Below are 8729 nucleotides of genomic sequence, written 5' to 3' on the forward strand. Positions count from 1 at the left end.
ACGTGACACATCCTTCCTGGACAAATTAAAGGATTGGTGGACCTCCAGTCTGGTTCAGCGAAGCAATTGTATGCACACATTTCAACTATGTTTGAAGGATCTTAAGAAACAAATAAAAAAAAAATTGGAACAAATAAAAATTTGGTCACATTCAGAAAGACCAAGAAATCCTGCAAGATCGCATGCAAAAGGTACAATAGCAGATGATCAAATAAGGGCATTCAAGACCCCCAATAGTAGAAAAAGGACAAATCAAAACTCAGATCGAGGAATGAAGAAAGTAGGAGGAGATACTTTGGAAACAAAAATCCATGGTTCAATGGTTGTGGGAAATTGAGAGAAACACTCATTTCTTTCACAAAGCAATCAAGTGCATTACAAGACATATCCCACATTTGGTCAACAGGGACCAAAACCTGGCATTGATGAGATCCATCACTATGGAGGAAGTTGAGGAGGTAGTAAAAGGCTTGGTGAAGAAAAAAACCCCAGGACCTGACGATTTTACTGTAGAATTATTTCAGGTGTCCTTACGTATTTTGGGTAAGGATATCTTGGAAGTGGTTGAAGAATCTTGGTTATCCATGTAGGTACATCCCACTCTTAACTCTACTTTTGTAGTCTTGATTCTGAAAACAACTCATTCTGAAGACCCTAAGGGATTTGGACCTATTACTTTATGTAATGTCATATATAAAATTATATCCACCATTATGGTCAATCATTTTAAACCCCTTCTTCCTGCCCTAATTTCTCCTCAAACTGGTTTTGTCCAAGGTCGCCAAATTTTGGATGGCATTGTCACTGCCCAAAAGGAAATTCACTCTCTTAAGAGTCTTAAATCTAAGGGAATGATGATAAAATTGGACTTATCCAAAGCCTATGATCGCCTGAGTTGGTCCTTCTTACTAAACATACTGAAAGCCTTTTGTTTTGACCAGTGATGGATCGAATGGATTTCCTCTCTCATTTCCTCCCCGATATTCTCAATTCACATTAATGGCTCTCCCTCCCGCGCATTTAATGTGTTCAGAGGCCTCCGTCAAGGTGACCCTATTTCACCCTTCCTCTTCATTTTGGCTATAGAAAGGTTGGGAAGATATATAAAATCAGTTGTTCAGGCTGGCCATTTAAAAGGTATTCTTCTATGGGGAAATGACCTTCCCTTATCCCACCAATAATTTGTGGATGATATAATGTTATTCTGGAAAGTCTCCCTTCGGGAATTTAGGGCTCTAAAATCCATCCTGCAAGACTTTATGCAAGCTTCTAATACTCAGATCAATAATGAGAAATCCAATATCTTTTTCTTCAACACCTTGGTTCCTTCCCAATATTTCCTGGCCAGGATTTTTGGATATTGCATTGCCTCCATTCCGTCCAAATAATTGGGAATTTCCCTAGTGACTAACTCTCTTAGGACCTCTTATTGGAAAACCCTCCTTGAATGCATCCAATCTCAGCTTCAAAATTGGTCTTTCCAATCCCTAAACTTTCCAATCCCTAAACATTGTTGGGATGGTGGTTTTACTGAAGGTTGTGCTATAATTGATCCCAATATATCAACTCTTAGGTTTAGCTACTCCTAAAACTACTTGTTCTTATATGACAAATATGTTCAAAAAAATCCTATGACAGAGGGGCTCAAGAAGCTAAAAAATGGGCACTCCTTTCATGGAATCGGTTGACTAAACCTGAAATGGCAGGGGGGGTTAGGTCTTCAAGGTACTTTTCTACTAAACCAAGTGATGGGAGCAAAACTTTGGTGATGATGGATTCATGGTAGTACTGATCTTTGGAAGGTCATTTGGGGTAGGAAATATAACATGACTTCAACTACAGAGGAAAGACTGAGAATGCATGGAACTCCAAGAGGATCCTCAATTTGGAACTTAGCTTCTGAGAATAAAGAGTTAATCTGCAACCATACATTCTGGGAAATCGGAGATGGGAGGAGAGCTCTATTCTGGTCAAATTCGTGGAAACAATGAGAAAAACTCTTGAGTTTCCAGGATTTGACAGAGATCTTCCTTTTCACTAATAGACCCCAAAACATGACAGTTAATCAGTTTTGGGAACCGACCCCCGAGAATCAATGGAGACAATCGAAAATGAAACAAGACTAACACAACCCTCCTGACTCAAATCAATGGGATGCGTTTGATTCTGATCTGTGCATTATAAGAATTGCATCATTAGAAGGAGAAGACATTCTCAGGTGGGGCTATAAAACCAAAGGTATGTTCACCATAAAAGAAGCTTACCAACTAGTAGTAGAGGAGCATTTAGTTCAGTACAATCCAGTCTAGAGGGAAATATGGACGGGACAATTTTGGTTGAAAGTAACGTACTTCCTACGGCTAGTGTGCAGTGGCATGATTCTCACTTGGGACCAATTACAGAAGAGAGGAATCCATGGGCCCTCTTTCTGCACTATGTGTGCCTTTTAAACTGAAACCATAGAGCATCTCCTGAATTTATGCCCCTTTGTAGCCCATCTCTGACAGAAAATAGATATTATTTTTGGTCATCTAGACCGTGATAATAACAGTATTTGATTCACCATTGGGATTTGGAGGAAAGGAATTTCTTCTAGTCCTATTGTAAATTGAACCTGGTGTCTATCTCTCGCCTTTATTTTATGGGTAGTATGGAAGGAAAGGAACAGAATAATTTTCAAGGACTATAAACTGTCACACTTGGAAATATGGAACGGAATACTCCAAAATGTAAGAGAATCTATACTAGCAAAGAAATGGAATTCTGATGATTGGAAGGTCAAACCCCAAGAAGTGCATATACTATCTACTCTCAACTTTTCCCCGAAAATGCTTGCACCCTCATCTTGGAAATTAAAGTTTCCTCCCAGCCAATATCCTTCTCACTTCTCATGCCCCCTGAGGGTTTTCTCAAGTTAAATTTTGATGGTTCATCCAAAGGTGACCCTGGGGATGCGGGTTTTGGAGGGGTCATTAGGGATTTGTAGGGCTAGATTATCCGAATATATGCTTTGGATTGTGGCATGGAAAGTAACAATGAAGTTGAATTCAATGTTGTTAAGCATGGATTGATAATAGCCAGAATGGAAGGGCTGAGAAAAATGGTGGCGGAAGGCGACTCTTCTCTAGTCATTGATACTATTAAAAAGCTTAACCAAGGGTCCCAGTGGGAAAATATTACTAAAAGCTGGAGGACTTCTTGCTTGATCCAGGATATCAATGAACTTATTCAAGATTTTGAATATATTATCCCCTCACATTCTTGCCGCAGTGGCAACAAAGTTGCGGACTTCTTAGCAAACTGGGGTTGTCTTCACTCAGGAGTGAATATAGATAATCCTTGGATAAATGAGATTGGGGAAGTAGGAATGGATCAATTGACTCTAACTTTGAACTAGGACCTGTCTCCTAATCATAACCCCCGATCGGGGTGCAAAATAGTTGGAGGTCCGCTTGGGTTTGATTGGTATGACAGAGCATTTATTGTTTTGGGACGATGGGTGGTATCCCCACACCCTCACACACTTATTCACTATGATAACATGAAGCATCACAAATCTTGTCAGATCCACGACATGAAATTTGTTAATCCTTGACACCTACAGGTGGTGAGAGCGAAGGTGGAGTTAATACCATATATCCAGTGTGTAAACTCGAGTCCTTAGCTTCTTAAGGAGCCTAAGTTTGTTGGTTACAGGTTCACGACGCCAGAACGTGAGAGGTATACCCAGTTGTTGCATGTCTCTATTCGAGGTTGGCGTATAAATTCAGGTATGTTATAATGCTATCTTTGTATCCTAGGTGGGATGCGGCTACTCGTGATAAACTTCGCGCCAGGAAGGGAAAAGAAACACTAGTTAAATTAGTAGTATATGTGAGTGGAAATATAGGCCTTCTCGATTATGTAATGTTGATTTCTATATTTTTTAGCAATATCCTTTCTCAAATGGGCATGTTTACTGGTTTCCAGTTTTTCTCATGATGTTTTCTCTGCATGTTGATAATTGGGTTACCCGATTTAAGCTTGAATTGTTGGGTTAAGCCTTGTGGAGAGTAAGGGTTTAGGTAAGTGATCAGCGTCGATTCTACGGACTCAGGGCACAAGGGGCCAAGGGGGACAATATTTTTATTCTAGTGATACCTCCCACCCACGAAGGGTTATTGATTATATATGCTTGCTAGCTTGGGTGGTGGAATTCTGAAGGGACGTAGGGTCGTCTGTATTTTCACTTGTTTTTTTGGCCATTCATTAAGCTAGTGTTTGTCTTTCAGGTGGCTCTCTATACAAATCATATTCGAGATTTGGCTACGATGTCTCCACTTCTAGCCTCTATACAATGGGTTGGGTTATGAGCGCAGGAAGGTGGGAGAAGGGTGAGGAAAAGGGACCTAGCCTTGGCAGATATGGTGAAGTCTCAATCTCGCGGTGGAGCCTCGGGCTGAGGCGGAAGAGACAAAAAGACACTAGGAAAACAAAGGTAAAGATGTTGGGTTGTCTTACAGTCAGATTGAGTGGCAGAAGGTTGCACAGCAGGGGACTGTGTGGCGAGAGAGTATGCAGCAGGGGACTGCGCGAGATGAGACTGCGCGGCATGGGACTGTATGATAGATGGGTCGAAAAACAAACTCTAAGAATCTTCAGGCCACCATCGAAGCTTATTGCAAAGGGACCCTAGCACAAGTGAAACGATTGATTACAAACTAGGAGGCAGAGTTGAATTTGCAAGTTGAGCTTGAACCACCAGCCGAAGATTGGGGGGGAACTAATCATGGACCCTGGGTACACACGCGGTAATCTCTCCCTGTTCAGATAGTTCATCGATCTCTACTGGTTAATGAAGTGCATAGTGGCCAAAGCAATGTCTACGACCACCAACACAACGACACAAAGTGAGGCCAAGCTAGGCCTACGAGACATTCAAAATGAACTCCAATTTATCCAGCTTCAGTTGCAAAATCAGAACGCCCACCTTGGTTGCATTGAGCGGCATATCCCATGTTTGCCGCAATCTAAATTGCTAGGATCAAGTGTTGAATATCTTGCTCTAGTGAAATCGTCAAATGATTAGTGGGTCGAAGCTATGACTGTTAATTTTAGCTTAAATTTGGTTGTATATGTCGGGTAGCATTTATGTTTTTAGTATCATGCTTACTAGTTGGTTTCCAGACTATCAACCATATAAGGCTTGGTTAAATAGGCTCAAACTATTTATGTTTTGGATAGCTTATAATGTGATTCGGTGGCCAACAGATTTGGTTTCCCACTGGGCAGATTTTGGTCACCGAATGACTCATATAATTATAACATGTTTGTTTATAGATGAATGAATAAAATATATTGCTAAGCTTACAAATATATATATAATATCCATTTATCCTCCTGAGGGCTATGTTTTTTCCCATTTAAATTAAAGTTTTGATTAACTAGAAAGAAAGATACTTGATGTTTTCTACCATTAATTTGAATCCCAAAAGACCTTTCAAAATTAAAAGGTGTGATAAAGATGTTGACTTTGCACTCAGCCATTAGAGAGTAACGGGGGATTGCATCCTATAAAATATTGATATGACTTGAAGCACTATTACATCTAATATTAAAGGGAAAATGTGACACAATTGAGAAATATAATTAATTTTAAATAGAAATTGTGACATAATTAAAAATTAGTGAACATTAAAAGCCACTGAAACATAATGAAAAATAAAAAAGACTTTTTTATATTTTAAAGAGATCATTAATTCCAATTTAAAATATCAAAAAACATCTTTAACATAATAAATTTAATACTATTTATATAAAAGCAAGTTATCTAATTTAATTGAATATAAAACCAAACTGGTCAATCTTTTTAATTTAATTTCTTTTAAATAAAAACAAATTCACATAAATTTCACATAAAAACAAAATAATTTTCATAATATTTTTAACCTCATAAAACAAAAGTTACTCTTCATCATGAATACCCAAAATCATCATCAGCAGAGCAATAACAAACTGATTTCCCACATAGGTAACAAAATCTAAAACCGCACCTGAAAATGCAGAATTAAAACAAATTAAAAGTATTAAAATAAATCAAATTCTATCAGACAAAATTCCTACAATTAATATAAATGTTAATCAAATTCTATCAATAAAAGGCAATAAATTAAACAAAATTTTCCAGGGATTGCAAATCCAATACCTGCAAGTGATGTGGTTGCAACCATCTATTTTTTCTATCAAGTGTTTGCATTTTTCACAGCGCTGCCACTTGTTTTTCTCAACAAGAATATTGAATTCTGCATCTACACCGCATGGCTGAGAAGCATACTGACCACATGACATGCCCATGTGCCAAGGAACCCTACATTCTGTACAAAAATAATCCCTGGCATTTCTGGCATTTTGTTGCTGTTGTTGTTGGGAAAGAATTTGCTGAAGAAGAGGAAGAGGGATTTTGTGGGCACCTGACTAATGTTGATTGAGCCATCACAGCTTTGCAGTTAGGATAGGGACAATATACTTTCTCTGAATCTGGAATTGCTGCCTCTGAAAAAATCTCAAGCCATTCGGGCAACAAGAATTTCTCACAATCATCTGCAGTCAGTTTGGAATTGCAGCCTTCATATGGGCATGCAGGCACACCTCCCTGAATCAACTTCACCATAACGTGTCGAGCCATGCAAAAATAACAGTAAGTATGGTGGCAAGAAATTATTTTGTGCATTTGATTTGCATTGATGTCTTGAAGGCAGATACTGAAACTATCCTTTTCCTCGCTTTGATATTCATCAGGTCTCCTGTTTCTCTGAGTGCCACCAACATCAACATTGGTATTGTTGGTGGTTTTATGGTGGTGGTATTGGGTTTCCATGTCACTGCTGCCTGCATCCATGCTGTTATTCGCCTTAACCAAATTAAAAATTATAATCATAAATGAAAAAATCGCAGATAGCAGTTAGACATAGTTTTTAATTTTTTACTCCAAATTATAACATCAGACTTCTAAAAACCAAACCTCCCCACTAACACATAAAATACCTATATGAAACACAAAACACAGCAAGCAAGATTCAAATCCGGGTTTACAGAGCCGGCCACACCATCAAAACACAGCAAGCAAGATTCAAATCCAAACCTCCCCACTAACAAATAAAATACCTATATAAAACACAAAACACAGCAAGCAAGATTCAAATCCGGGTTTACAGAGCCGGCCACACCATCAAAACACAGCAAGCAAGATTCAAATCCAAACCTCCCCACTAACAAATAAAATACCTATATAAAACACAAAACACAGCAAGCAAGATTCAAATCCGGGTTTACAGAGCCGGCCACACCATCAAAACGCAGCAAGCAAGATTCAAATCCGGGTTTACAGAGCCGGCCACACCATTAATCATGCAATAGCTCCAAGTGTAGCAACTCAGAAAAGCACTCTGCGCACCCTACATATAAAATTTTAGGGAGATACGTTTGAGATTCCACATTAACGTTTGAGATTCCACTCCAATATATATTTAGAATAACTTTAGAGTAGCTCTGCTTGCGTACCCATCAGTGATCAAATTTGAAGGGCAGGTCTTAATTTCATTTAGAAGGGCACATATTCAGGTCGCACTTTTATAATGAAAAGCATAAAAAAAGAGCAATTCAATTGACAACAGTAAATTATTTTCAAATTTCTTTTTATGTTTTCACAAGAGAATGGTGGAACAACAACAACCCCATGGATGTTGTGTATAAGGCAGGTCTGATATGAGCCACAACTAATATATGAGATGCATTTACCATTAATGGATAAATAGAAGACCTATATTCCTGCTCCAGTTCAGATAAGGATTAATTTTGTAGGAAATTTTTGTGACCAGAACGTTCAAGCCAATATACAAGTAGCTCAATCAAATTTAAGTTTATTGCATGAATGAAAAAATTCAGTAAAATTCTAAACAGGTTTAGGATTCAACAAAAGAGTGTACAAAGGTGTATATGTTTTTGGTATCTTCTTTTTTAATATGAAAACATACCAGGAATTGGGAATCCGCAAACAAATCAAATCCAGTATGTTAGGAAGCCTGTTGAATACCTGTTGAATGCGCTCCTCTCCAAGCATAAATCGTGCTTAAACCTTGCTTGACAGGCGTTTGCTGAATGGTGAATCCATGCTCCTCTCCAGCTTAAATCATCGTCAAACCTTTCTTTGGGCAGCCTTCAGGCACAACCTAGTGAAATTACAGACCTAATACATGGCCCATATTGACATCTAGTCGCTCTCAAATGAAACTACCAAATGTAATGGTATCAAAGCGTAATTGTGACAGAATAATTAATAAGAACTTCATCATATGCACAATAGAAAAAACAACTCAAAAACAAACTGTTGTTTTTGAAATGGGAGAAACTCAGAAACTGCCGAATGTAATGGTATCAAAAGGTAATTGTGACATAATAATTAATAAGAACTTGCATCATATGCACAATTAGAAAAAACAACTCAAAAGGAAACTGTTGTTTTTGAAATGGGAGTTTCTGAAATGGGATTTAAGTTTTAACATGAAAAGAAATTTACAAATTCAACATTCCTAAAATTCTAATTTGAGAAAAAATGAAATTTAAAAAAAAGTTGACAATTTGACAGCACTTCTTAAAAAATTTTAAGATATTATTCCAGTTTCTTTTTTAAATGACAAAAATCAATTTTTAAATTTTTTTTGACTGGTAAAATTTTCTCCCTACTTCTCTGA

At 37.9% G+C, this 8729-nt stretch overlaps 1 pseudogene; it reads right to left on the bottom strand.

Annotated features, from left to right (window-relative positions):
* Positions 1 to 5953: 5953 nt before the first annotated feature.
* LOC149227948 (E3 ubiquitin-protein ligase RSL1-like) lies at positions 5954 to 6877 on the bottom strand (annotated as a pseudogene).
* Positions 6878 to 8729: the final 1852 nt, after the last annotated feature.

Source organism: Pinus tabuliformis, chromosome J (assembly GCF_031772625.1).
Source record: "Pinus tabuliformis cultivar Carrire ecotype Pingquan chromosome J, CPIR1, whole genome shotgun sequence".
NCBI classification, from domain to species: Eukaryota; Viridiplantae; Streptophyta; class Pinopsida; order Pinales; family Pinaceae; genus Pinus; species Pinus tabuliformis.